This window comes from Sciurus carolinensis (genome assembly GCF_902686445.1).
Source record: "Sciurus carolinensis chromosome Y unlocalized genomic scaffold, mSciCar1.2 scaffold_347_arrow_ctg1, whole genome shotgun sequence".
NCBI lineage: Eukaryota > Metazoa > Chordata > Mammalia > Rodentia > Sciuridae > Sciurus > Sciurus carolinensis.
In genome coordinates, this window is record NW_025920113.1 from 223,241 (window position 1) to 237,495 (window position 14,255).

Sequence of the window (14,255 nt, forward strand, 5' to 3'; positions counted from 1 at the left end):
ATTTCTATAACTAAATTTTTAACTAAAAGGAGCTTAAAGATTTTATTTATCATGAAAGATATGTACAGTAAATTAATATGACTATTATACTCATGTTTTCTTTACTCTAACTTTCCTTATGGTTGAATTTTTTAAAAGAACAAAAAATATTTAGTTGATGTTTCTAAAACATCAGTACATTATAAAATATATTAGTATTTTCTATAGTTAACAAAATGCATTTTGTTGTTTTTAAAAATTTTTTAATTAAAAAATATTTTTATTTGTTATAATGTAGTACATGAAAGTAGGATGAATTTATAAACTTTGATAAACCATACAAAAATGGAAAGTAACTCTCATTTTCTGATTATCATATTGTGGGAGCATATCAGTCATGCTAAAACAGCAAACTATAGCCTAAAGTTTTTGTTTTATATCAATTGATGAATAAGGAAGATAATATTTGTTGTGAGCATAAATTCCAGGAAGCCCTTTTGAATTATAGATCTGTTTATTTAAAAAACACAAATTCATTAAACACTAATATTTTTAAGAAATGAAAGTCAAATTTAATTATGGTCAAGTTGAAGATGTAAATAATTTTTGGCAGTATACATTGTTCAAAATGTGGAATAAATTTGCATCTGTTAAAAAAAAAGAAATCATTAAACACAAAGAAACAAGTACAATGAAGAGGATACCAAATTATGAAAAAAATACACATACCTTAGAATGTATTTAGAATAACTGACACCCAAGGATATTGAATCCTTTAAATTTCTTACAAGTTTGTGCTCAATTTATATGATTCACTGTCTCTACAATAACCAATCACAATTTCTGAAAAAAAAAATTGTTGGGTATGACTAAAATATCCTGTATCATGAATTTTTAGCAAGCATGGTCATATTTCAGATTGTATATTGTGATTATTGCATATAGTCTTTCATTATAGATAATAATATGTTCAACAAGTAAAAGTACCCTCATTGCACTACATGTAAGTCAGCAAATTAGTTGATTACACATGCAGATACATTCAGTCATACTTTAAAAAAGTTGTTACATCAATATCTCTGTGGATTAAAATGTTTGAATAACTGTGACTTTATTTTTGCTTTCCTTGAAGATATGTTCTTTGTTTCTTATGGATACTTCTCTACCACCACTTTGTTGTCTAAACCAGAAAAAATATATAAATGACAATTCTTGGCCCCATCTGCACTCCACTGTTCAAGTCACCTTGAGCTCAAGATTATCACAGTAGAAAAATTTTTACTGGTGATTTCAACATAAAGGCAAGGGACTTTATCAACACTTACTACCCTAAACATGTATTTTTTTTTAAAGTCAAGATACTTTAATTCTTAGGGTTTGGGCTAGACTAAAATTATTTTTGGAGAATATTCCACATTATCACACATAGATCATCTAATTTAAAGATCTTTCTCTCTCTCTTACAATTATAACAAAGCAACCAAGCTCTAAAATTAAATGCAGAAGAATTTGGATGTTATTACTAGAACTGAATGCTTAAAAATGTTATAAAGCCTTTACTTAATTTACTTTGCAAAGTCATTAATGGACCAGGCCTTGGCTGTACATGGAGAATTCTTGTACAGTTATTCATGTAGACTTCCTTCAGTCTCTGACTTCTGTCCTGAAATCTCAACTAGAAAACTGGTAAAGAATGTTGTGGTAGGTCTGTTTTTTGGTTGTAAAAGCTAAAAATGTATTTTATTATTTACAAATAACTTTCTCAGAGAATATTTCCTTGACCACTAACCCTACATCATAACTTCAAACTTTTCATGGTATTAGCATACTATGAAATATTCTTCATACTCTTCATCCATGCACTTTTAACTCAATGTTACTTTCTTTCTTCCATGAACCTGAATTACTCATTTCTTTCCTTTTTAGAAAGTCTTGTCTATAGTTCCATTGTCTTCATATTATAAACACTTGTTTACTTAAGCAACAGTCACAAAAGTCTATGTCTAGGAGAATCATAAATCATCCTTTTTAAAATTATTCCATCTTAGTAAAGTCTATGAAGTTACTTATTTTTTATGTATCTTATTAATTAAAATATTAACTTATGAGTTGTCTATTAATAGTCAGTAAATGAAATACTATACATATGCCCAGATAAAATTAGTATTATTAGGATTTCTGATTCTTAACTAAGAAACTGTTTAAATGTATTTGTAATTATATAAATGACCCACGTTTTATGATTTAAGAAAAAATACTTATGAAAACCAATGTATTAAGCATAAAGAGACCTAGACTTATGTGTTTCCTGATTTCATCCTGATATTTAAGAGATGATGACATGTGAAACCCCTAATGTTAAAAATCAGAACTTCTGTAATAATGTAAGGATCATTCCATTGATCTTCTTAGAAAAAAAAAAAAGATTTCTAATTTCATTAATAAGAACATAAAGTATGTTAAGACATTTCTGAAACATTTGAATGCTTACATAAATAGAACAGTTGAACAAGTTATTAAAAGCCCATAGTATTTAAGGTTATCTATCATAGAAAGAAAGTTCAGCATCTCTTTCCAAATCCTTGTTACAGAAAAAAAGTCTCCTATATGTTGGGACAGTTACATGACAAATTAAGAAAATAAACAGGTTTGGGCAGGGCATCTGCCAGAAAATCTATGCCATGAAGTCAATCATATTTTATTGACTCAAGTGACTCTGGTTCTCCAAAGACAGTCATCATTTAAATACAGTGGGCTTTTTTTTCCTGAGGGTTCCCAGAATTATGAAACAATGGTACAAGTTTTGTTCAGCAGAAATTTGAGATTAAATGTTGCTTTAACTTTCTGGAGAAAGAGAGGTTTAAGTGAATTTATAACTTATTTGATGAGGATAGAAGATAAACATGCAGGCTGGAAAAGCCTTAGAATTTTGTAAGCAGAGTTTGATTAGTCTTGTGGGTGCTCCTAAGTCCAGAATATTGATAGGAATGAAGACTCTGCTCTGAAGGTATGGAGGGTAAGGAGGACTATAATGGAAATTAGACTAGAGACCATTCAGGTTACACTTTGGAAAAGAAATTGTCAACATTTTACCCATATCCTGAAATTTTTCTGTAAGATTGAATTTAAAAGTGATGAACTAATTGATCTGACAGGGGATATTTCAAAACAGTGTAATATTCAATCAATGGCACAGTTATTACTGACAGTTTTTAACCAAATGTGCTGTAATAATCAGGAGCAGATTACATAGTAGATCTGGAAAACTTGCAAGTTGGCTTAAAATATGCATATAAAACTGGAGCCAGGGTCATTGTAGTTATAGAAGGGCTTGTAGTCATAAAGAAGTGATAAGTAAGAGGAAAGATGACTTCAGGGCATATCAGGAATTGGAAGACTACAACTTTGAAAGCTTTACATTAACTAGAGAGAAAGAGGTGAGAGAGAGAGAGAGAGAGAGAGAGAGAGAGAGAGAGAGAGAGAGAGAGAGAGAAGAGAGAGAGAGAGAGAAACCCAATCTTTAAAATTAAAGGTAAAATTGTAGTATCACCACAGACACTTCAAAATCCAGATGATTATTAGGAGCTATTTTGAAAAATTTCATTCCAACAAATTTGAAAATCTAGAAATCTAGTAAATATCGACAAATTTCTAGGTACATATAACCTCCCTAACTGAGCCAAAATAGCAAAAAAAAAAAAAAAAAAAAAAAAACAGACCCAAGCAATGAGCTTCCAGCTGTTGTAAAAAATGTCTTGTGATAAAGAAAATCTAAGAACTAGATGGATTATCAGCTGAGTTCTACCAGACTTTTAATGAAGAACTGATTCCAATCTTCCTAGAATTATTCCATAAAATAGAAAGAAAACACTCCCAAATTTATTTTATGAAGCCAGGATCATCCTGCTAACAAACCAAAATAAGGACTGATAAAGGAAAGACAAACCCCAAACTAATATCTCAGATGAACACAGATTCAAGAATTCTTAATAAAATATTAGGAATTTGAATTTGAATTAAAAAATTAAGAAGATGGTACTCTATGATAATATTTGCTTCATTCTAGGGCTGAAATGTTTGAATTTATGCAAATCAGTATATACAACTAAAAGATGAAAGTTATTTACCACATAAGTAGAATTAGAGACAAAAATCATAGTATCATTTTAATAGATGCAGAAAATGTCTTTTACAAAGTCTAGCACTCATTTATGTTAAAAAAGAACAACCAACTGAAGAAAATAGGACTAGAAGATACTTCAGCCTCACATAAGCCATATATAACAAACCAAAAGTAAACAACATGGAGAAACACTGAAAGCATTTCCTTTGAGAGCAGGCAGAAGATAAGGATGGCCAAACTCAACACTTCTCTTCAAACTAGCTCTTAACATTTTAGTCACAGTAATTAGACAAGTCATGAAAATTAAAGAGATACTTATAGGAAAATGAATAAAGTTACTTATATTTTCAGATGATATGATTCTATACATTCAAGACCCAAGAAATTATACCAAAAGATTTCTGGAGTTGACAATAAATTGTTCAAGAAACAGAATACAAGATCAACACAAAAATACAAATCTCTTTTCTATATACCAATATTTGACCCAATGAAAAAGAAGTAAGAAAAAAAAGTCTATTTATACAAGCTTTAGCAAAAATAACTGGGGACAAATTTAATCACAAAGGTACAATACATTGATGAGATAGGGACAAGATGATGGATTAAAGTGAGCATTTTTCCTAGGTCAGTCACTCAAAACTCAACCAATAGGAATACTGCCACTCCCCCAGGTTTAGGATCTAAAATCCTGAGATTGGATGGGCTGTCCTAGCTGAACCAGAGTTTATTCAACTAATTAAATAGATCTGAGCCTAGCAGGGACTTTGCTGGAAAAGTCTGTGGAAAGTCAGCACAGGGAGCATTTTGCCCAGGGGAACATAGGTTGTAGAGGCTGGAGAGCTTTTGCTTCTCCCCGTCCATGTGAGTCCTGTGGCTTACTGGAGTTGACAGGGCCAGCTACAGCAGTCAGAAGATTGGGAGGATGGGTCTGAGAATATTTGACTCTTTGCATGCCCAGTCAGGTGATCCAGCACCTATGATGTACTAAGGCTGATTCTCACCAAGTCCTAGCACCAGTGAGGTTCCCTTCCAACTCTAGACTTATCAGTTCCAGGGCTTCCAGCACCTGCTGAATCCAGCACCACTCTGGCACCTGCTTAGTCCCCCCAATCCCAAGACCAAGTCCCCCAAACTCTTAACCCCCAACCTGGCCCACCACTTTACCCGGCCCATAACCCATAGCCCAGGCTGCCAGACCATTACTTCTGTTTTAGTCAGCTGTTTTGCTACTACAACTAAAAGGATCTGAGCAGCACAATTATAGAGGAGAAAAAGTTTATTTGAGGGCTTATGGTTTCAGGGACTTCAGTCCACAGAAGGCCAGCTCCATTTTTCAGGGCTAAGGGTGAGCCTGAACATCATGGTGGGAAAGTGTAGCAGAGGGAAGCAGATCACATCATGGTAATCAGGAAGCAGAGAGAGAGAGAGAGAGAGAGAGAGAGAGAGAGAGAGAGAGAGAGACTCTACTCTCCAGATACGAAATAATAATCCGTAGACATACCCCTAAAGAACCGCTCCCTTTAGCCACCCACCTGCTTCCAGTTACCACTCCCATTAGAGATTAATTCCGAAGGTTAACATTCTCAGAACCCAATCATTTCTTCTGTGAACATTCTTGCACTCTCTCACACATGAGCTTTTGGGGGACACCTCACATTCAAACCATAACGACTTCACTGCCAAGCCTGCATGGCCCAGCATACAGCTTCACTGCAAGCCTGAAGAACCCATTGCTTGACTTGATACCCCTGGCCCAGGCCAGCTGGGTCTACTGGATATGACTAGCCACTTTGCCACATGGACACAACCAGCTTGCCTCTTTGCCAACTGGCTCACCCATTCTAGGCCATCTGGGCTTTCTGACAAGTAGCTACACCACCTGGCCCAGTTAGCTACTTTGCTACTAGGATGCTTACCCTCCTGGCCTGATCAATCTGCACCACTTGGCCCATCTAGTTGCTTTATCACCCAGCCACAGTCCAGCTTGAACACCATACATATGCTGATAGGCCTACCTGCCTCAGACATTGGCTTTGCCGTCTGGCCTGTAGCATGGCTAACACTAATCTCCCAAGAAGGGAAATTGGAAGTCTTAAACTTCAACCTTCAACTTGGTAAGCAACACGATAAAAGAAGGTTCAACAGCCCACAGGCCATACTCCCATACGTAGTTTACAACTCAAGAAGAAAGAAAAAGAAAATCAGTTGGGAACAAACAGCAAATAGGCTCATTGATGATTTTGTCTACCATAGTGGAAATGACTTCTTAATTTCTTAATGTTTCCCCAAGAATTTTCCTTTTTTTTTTAAAGGTGTTATTTTTCCCATGGTGTTATTTTGAGGGTTAGGGTTTTTAATTAGCATATTTGATTTTGTTTTATATAGTCTTTTCCACTACTTTATCTGTAGTCTCCCTTTCTTTTCACTATTGCTAAACAGCCAAATTCCATTCTCTCTCATCCTTTGTATGCTACTATTTTTCCTCCCCTTTTTCATTAACAACATATCCTCAATTACAACTACATCTTCCCCCTTCCCCCTTTGAAACTGCAAACAGTTTTCTACCCTCCAATCTCATCTTTATTCCTCATATTCAACTGGATCCTTATACCTCTTAATACTAATTTATGTATAAAACATCTGCCTCTACCATCAATACCTCAGCAACAATATGGCAGACACCTATTATTTGATTTTAAGTCACACATAATTACCTAGGCTACTGCTATATATTGTTTGCATAGATTGTTGCTATCACTGGACTCCCCTTTCCAATGTATAAGTTACTAGTAACAGAGGGACACTATATACTCATAAGGTAAAAACGCTACAATTTCAGATCCATGCAGACAGATGGATAGACATACAAATAATATGAAAAAACAAGAGAACAAACCATCCCTAGCAAAACAGAAAGCCTCAACAATTGATTCCACTGAACTTCAGTGAAGGAAATGTTAGATATTAAATTCAGAAAGTTCATGTTTAAACTGATCTATGAGGTAAAAGATGATATAATACATGAAATCAGAGAGAAAATACAAGAAGTGAAAGATCACTTCGATAAGGAGTTAGAGATCCAGAAGGAGGATCAGTCAGAAATCCTTGAAACGAAAGAATCAGTAAACCAAATTAATAATTTCACTGGAAAGCATCACCAGCAGAGTAGATCACTTGGAACAGAATTTTGAGCAATGAAGACAAAACATGTATTCTTAAAAATAAAGTTGACTGTGGAGAAAAGACATTAGGAGACTGTGAATCAGAACTTCTTAAACCTCAGTCTTCAATAGAATAACACAAAAAGACAGAATTTAAGATTTGCTGGAATAGATGTAGACCTAGATACAAAACAAAGGAATAAACAGACTTTTCAATAAAATACATTTGAAAATTTCCAAAACTTAAGAATAAAAGTTGTTTCAAAAACAAGAAATGAAAAATAAAATGAAAACCAGAAAGTGGGAGGAATTACAAAAGAAAAATAATCAAAGGAGAAATTAATTCAAATTAAAAAACCAGAAATAACTCAAAATGGGAGAGAATAAAAATTATATCTAAATAACATTGAACATAAATGGCATAGACTCATCAATCAAAAGACAAAGACAGGTAGATTGGATTAAAAAGCAAGACCCAACAATATACTGTCACCAAGAAACTCACCTCATAGGCAAAGACATTCACAGACTGAAATTTAGACATGGCCAAAAATATATCATTCACATAAATCTTATAAACAAGCAGAGGTTTCTAGCCTCATAAAAGACGAAGTAGACTTCAAGCCAAACTTAAAAGGGACAAAGAAAGCTATTTCATATAGTTTAAGGGAAATATTTATCAATAAATCTTGAAAATCTTGAATATTTATGTCCCCCAAAAGGATTATCTACATACATCAAAGAAAACCTTCACAATTTCAAGAATCAAATAGATTTTAATATATCTTTTCACTAATGGGTAGATTCTTCAAACAAAAACTTAATAAAGAAGGTGTAGAACTAAATTAATAATTTAGACTTATCAGACATATTGATATTTTATCCACAAATGACTGAATACACTTTCTTCTCAGCAGCATCTAGATACTTCTCCAAAATAGACAATATCTACATCCACAAAGCATCTCTCAGTAAAAACAAAGAGAGAAAGAGAAAAAGAGAGGGGGAGAGAAAGAGAGATATAATACTTTCCATTCTATCAGATCATAATGGAATAAAATTAGAAATCAATGATAAAAGAATAGAAACTAACACCTGGAGATTAAATAATATGCTATTGAATAACCAATGGATAGTTGAAGAAATCAGGGATTAAAAAAATTTAGAAAATCAAAATAAGTGTCCCAAACACCTGGAACACTATGAAGACACTTCTAGGAGGAAATTTTATTGCATTAAGTTTATTCCTTAAAAGAAAAAAAAAAAAGTCATCAAATACATAAACTAACTTTACTTCTCAAAGCCTTAGAAAAAGAAGAATAAAGCAACACCAAAAGTAGCAGAAAACAGGAAATAATTAAAATCAGAGCTGAAATTAATAAAATTAAAACAAAAAATATTTCAAAAACTCAATGGAACAAAAAGTTGACAAAACACAAGCCTATCAGAGAAGGAGAAACAAAGCACAAATCATTAACATTCACAATGACAAAGGAAATATCACCATGAACACCACTGAAATAGAGGCAATCACCAGAAACTACTTTGAAAAATCTACCTTCCAATAAAATAGAAAATCATGGCAGCCAAAAAATTCCACCAGAAAACTTCTAGAACTAATAAATTAGTAAAGTAGCAGGATTTAAAATCAATGCTCATAAATCTAATGCATTTTTATTCATAAGTGATGAATCCTCTGAAAGAGAAATTAGGAAAACTACCACATTCACAATAGCCTCAATAAAATAAAATACTCAAGAATCAATCTAACAAAAGAGGTAAAAGACCTCTACAATGAGAACTACAGAATACTAAAGAAAGAAATTAAAGAAAACCTTAGAAGATGGAAAGATCTCCCATGTTCTTGGATAGACAGAATTAATACTGTCAAAATGGCCATATTACAAGAAGTGCTGTATAAATTCAATGCAATTCAATTAAAACACCATGATGTATCTCATAGAAATAGAGCAAGCAATAATGAAATTCACTTGGAACAATAAGAGACCCAGAATAACCAAAGCCAACCCTTAGCAGGAGGAGGCGGGCATCACAGTACCAGAACTTAAACTATACTACATGCAATAGTAACAAAAATGGCATGGTATTGGCACCAAAATAGGATAACCAATGGTACAGAATAGAAGACACAGAGACAAGCTCACATAAATACAGTATTTTCATACTAGACAAAGATGCCAAAAATGTACAATTGAGAAAGATAGCCTGTTCAACAAATGGTGCTGGGAACACTGGAAATCCATATGCAGCAAAATGAAACTAAACCCCTATCTCTCACCCTGTGGAAAGCTCTACCCAAAGTGAATCAAGGACCTAGGAATTAGACCAGAGACCCTGCACCTAATAGAAGAAAAAGTGAGTCCAAATCTTCATCATGTTGGCTTAGGACCAGACTTCCTTAATATGATCCCCAAAGGACAAGAAATAAAAGCAGGAATCAATAATTGTGATAGATTCAAACTAAAAAACTTCTTCTCAGCAAAGGAAAAATCAACAATGTGAAGAGATAGCCTACAGAGTGGGAGAAAATCTTTGCCACACACACTTTGGATAGAGCACTAATCTCCAGAATCCATAAAGAACTCAAAAAACTTTATACCAAGAATACAAATAATCCAATTAATAAATGGGCTAAGGAAATGAACAGACACTTCACAGAAGATCTACAAGCAATCAACAGACACATGAAAAAATGTTCAACATCTCTAGTAATAAGAGAAATGCAAATCAAAACCACCTAAGATTCCATCTCACCTCAATCAGAATGGTGATTATCAAGAATACAAGCAACAATAGGTGTTGGCGAGGATGTGGGGAAAAAGGTACACTCATACATTGCTGGTGGGGCTGCAAATTAGTGCAGCCACTCTGGAAAGCAGTGTGCAAATTCCTTAGAAAACTTGGAATGGAACCAAGTTATCCCACTCCTTGGCCTATACCCAAAGGACTTAAAATCAGCATATTACAGTGATGCAGCCACATCAGTGTTCATCTAATATTTCATTCACTCTAATATTTTAGGGTCATTTGATAATGAACTATGACCTTTATGAAGTCTTGTGTTAGATTGCTTTTTCATATTTCTTGCATTCACGTGTGGGGTTTTTTGCACCTATTAGAAGAGATTTCTCTTCAACTCATGTATAATCCTTTTTACAGCAAAATATTCAGTTGCTATAGTGACCTAGAATGACCTGAATTGAGACACATCTCATGGGTGTGTCTACAGACTTTGGTTAATTCTCTGTTTCTTCTATGGCAATGAATATCTCCAGGTGAAACTTGGGGAACCAAATCTAGCAATTTCTACTTGGTGCCTACTCATCAGTTTGGGGTATTGTCTCTTGTATTCTTTGTATTAAGGTTTAGCTTAAGACTGAGTATCATTAATTTGTTTGTGTAGCAAGGTGTGCTGTTTATTGGTTGAGTTTAGTTCAGCAGCAGAATTTCTACCCTGTGAACCTGCAGTGTTTCTGTAGTTTCCCAGTACCTCAAAGAATAAAGTGAAACAAACAATAGCAAAAACAAGGCAGACAATATGCAGCATTAAACTAAATACTTGGTTTCTACTATGACATGTTCAATGTTAATGGCCAGGGGAAAAAAAGAAACAGAAATGGTAAGGCCAGCAATTGCCAACAGCAAAAATACGTAACCAAGAACTATATCTGGTATAAAAAAGAAACAGGTGTCAACTATGATATGCACAACAAAATATTTGCAACACATTGATGGTAGGGGCAGGAGTTATAAAACCTAATAAATGCTAAAACATGGTAAAAATAATCAAGAAATAAGAAAATATAATAAGAAGAAATTTTATAATTTTAAAAAGTGAGCAGGGAGAATACAGAAAAGATGTATGATATGATTGTTAAAATTAACAATATAAAGGAAGATTGTTACAGAGAATAGAATTTGGCTGTTATAAATGAGAGAAAGAGAAACAGATAAATGAAAACAATACAAAACAACACCAAAATATACTAATAAAAAATCCTAACCCGTAAAAGGCAAGGCAAGGAAAAATAGCTACATTAAAAAATACTGAAAATGAGATTTTATATATATAGGTATATAATGTTAATTATTTTATATACGTTATACGTAATGATAGTAATTATATAAGAATTATATAAGAATTAAACAGATTATATAGTCTATAAGTGTGTATACATGTGTATGTGTGCATGTGTGCATATGTCCATGAACAAATCAATATAGCAAAAGCACAAACAAAAACAAAAGAAAAAAGGGGAAGAAAAAAAGATTCTTAATGAAAAATTAAAGAATTATTTTCACTGAGGTTGTCAAAATAATCAATAAGAATAGATGGTCATTGTCTATGTTCACATCTTTCTTTTCATTTCTTCTTGAGCTATGTCCTAAGTGTAAACTCTTCCTCCTTTTGTGTTGCTCACCAAGTTAGCAACACAAAAATTCTCAGCTGCCCTTCTCACCAGTATGAGACAGGATGGGATAAGAAGTACTTCAGCATGGAGTTTTTCTACATAGACCAAATTGATGCTTTCCCAGGATGGAACCACTGCATAATTCTGTTAAGTGGAGTTCCAGCAGGTGGGTCTTACGTCTAATCAAACCTCAGAGGCATTGTTGAGTGGTGACTGCTCTGGTGCTACTGGATTAGATCAACACATCCTGAGTGCCTGGTTTATGCCATTCTCTTCTGGGAGTTTGGATCTCAGAAGTCTCCCCAGTATTCTACTCACTAACGGAGGATCCAGTCCTTCAATCTCTGTGCTGCCCAGGGACAGCCTTTTCAGGCTTCTGGTCTTATTCCCTGAGTATATTCAAATCTGCCTGTTCAGATTACCAACACATCTATTTGGTCTTGCAGCAGCAACTTCCTCCTCATATATTTCTTTTTATCTTTGTTAATACTTACAACCTGCTAGTTTCTACTTGTGTAATCATAACTTGCTCAGTAGCTATGCCAAGAACCAGAGGTACTTGGAAAAGAGGGAGGGAGTTAAAAGTGTTAAAACACAGAAGCCTGATTAAAAGATACTGAGAAAAAAGGGCTGTGCTCAGTCTTTGTGAAAGACTCTATGAAGTCCACAACATGCTGAATAAACTTTACTCTTCTGCATCTCCAAGTTTTGTTTGTCTCTTTTCATTACCATAATTTCCCATATTTTTTCATATTATCCACAACATATTTTAGTGCATTGGTTGGGAGATAAATAAGCCCAGTTACCCTTTGGACCACAACTGTCAGTGAACAAGAAAGTCTCAGTCACTGATCTCTTAACCGACGGGTATGTGTCACGTGGTCACTTGCTGCCAACTGTCACTCAGGCTGTGCTGATCCTAAATCCAAATGCTCTCCAGACTCAGGAAAACAAAATCACTTGGGGTCAAGACATCAAACTGGTAAGTCCCCAAGTGTTATCTGCATGAGTCAAGTCCTGCCCTAAAAAGGGAAAACTGAACACTTCCCAGTGACTGGAATATCACTCAGTATAGTGTTGGCTTCTTCAGGAGGTTTATCAATCTGCTGTATGAGTAAGTTCTAACCTGCAGTCCTGTGTGATTTCATAATGCTCAAGGTAGCAATAGCCCATGGGGCATCAAAAGTACCTCTCTGCAGGGTTGGTCCAGGCCAGGGACTTATACTGACCTACCATTGATGCCAAGAGGCACCTAAATCTCTAAAAAGAGAGTGTCTAGGGGTGGACAAATTTTGTATTTCCCTCTACTTGTGTGACATCATCTAAGGGTGGGAACTTTCATAAAATGGGCAACCCACCTTCAATACCAAAACCCACTGCCTTAGATTACGTGATTAAGAACTTTAGGAAAAGAGTCTCTGGAGATTATGGTGTAAAATTGAGCTCTGAGAAAATGCACACTATTTTTACCCTACCGTGTCCCTTTTTTGGGGTCTGATGGCCCGCAGATGGTACCTTAGATGTGATCATTTTTTAAAGCAGTGTGTAAAGTAAAAACAAATGAAATGGGGCTAAGGATATAGCTCAAGTGGGAGAGTGCTTGCCTTGCATGTACAAGGCCTTGGGTTCGATCCCCAGCACCACCAAAAGAGAAAAAAAAAAAAAGAAGAAAAAACTAATGGAGGAGATCTGGAAAAGAAAACGAGACCAGGTCCTGGATGCTTATAAAGACACTTGTGACAACTAAATTCTGTGTTGGGACAATAAAGGCATTGCCCCAAGTTGCACAGGTTAACTCTACAATTTTATACAACTGCCTGATAACAGATTGTAATAGACCTTGTACTATCAGGGGATGTCTTATTTCCTGTGGCTTTCTCCTCTTTATTTCAATTGGTTATAAGGGGGTTGAGCTTCAAAACAAAACAAAAGAATAAACAAACAAACCAACAAAATTCTGTAAGTCCACAGAAAGAATGCTGGCAGGGGAAAAGACACTGAGATTACCCACAGAGCACAGAACTTATGTTAACATATTAAAAAGAGTCCTAAGATAAAAAGAAAAAATAACCAGCATAGAAGATCTGAGCCAGCTACAGTGGCTCCTTAACCCTCCACCTGCCCTGTATCCTTCATAATACAAGATAAGGAAGGCATTAAAGCAATGCAAAAAGGACATTCCTATTTTATTTTTCAGAGGAGAACAAGGAATCAAGTTAGAGAACAATAGTGGCTACTTGGGAGTAATTATGGTCATGCCAATTTTTCCTCTTGTAGAGAAAAGTATGGAGCTGAGAAGTTCCTCACTAGTTCCTAAGAGAACCCCCCCTCCCCCGAGGAATCATAGCTAATTCTTAACAGTAGAGAGGAACAAGGTCAATTCTGATGAACTTGGTCTTAAACACCTGGCAGGAGAGTTATAACCAAAGCATAGACATATATGAGCTGGCATTTATGCTAAGGTGGTAAAATTGATGAAAAAAAGGTTGAAGATTGCCTGGAACAACTAAATATATTGTATCAGGAAACCCGCCTCTACTCAGTCAAGTTTTGCCA

At 34.8% G+C, this 14,255-nt stretch overlaps 1 pseudogene; it reads left to right on the top strand.

Moving 5' to 3' along the window:
• Positions 1–2,315: 2,315 nt before the first annotated feature.
• LOC124973557 (KATNB1-like protein 1) lies at positions 2,316–2,914 on the top strand (annotated as a pseudogene).
• Positions 2,915–14,255: the final 11,341 nt, after the last annotated feature.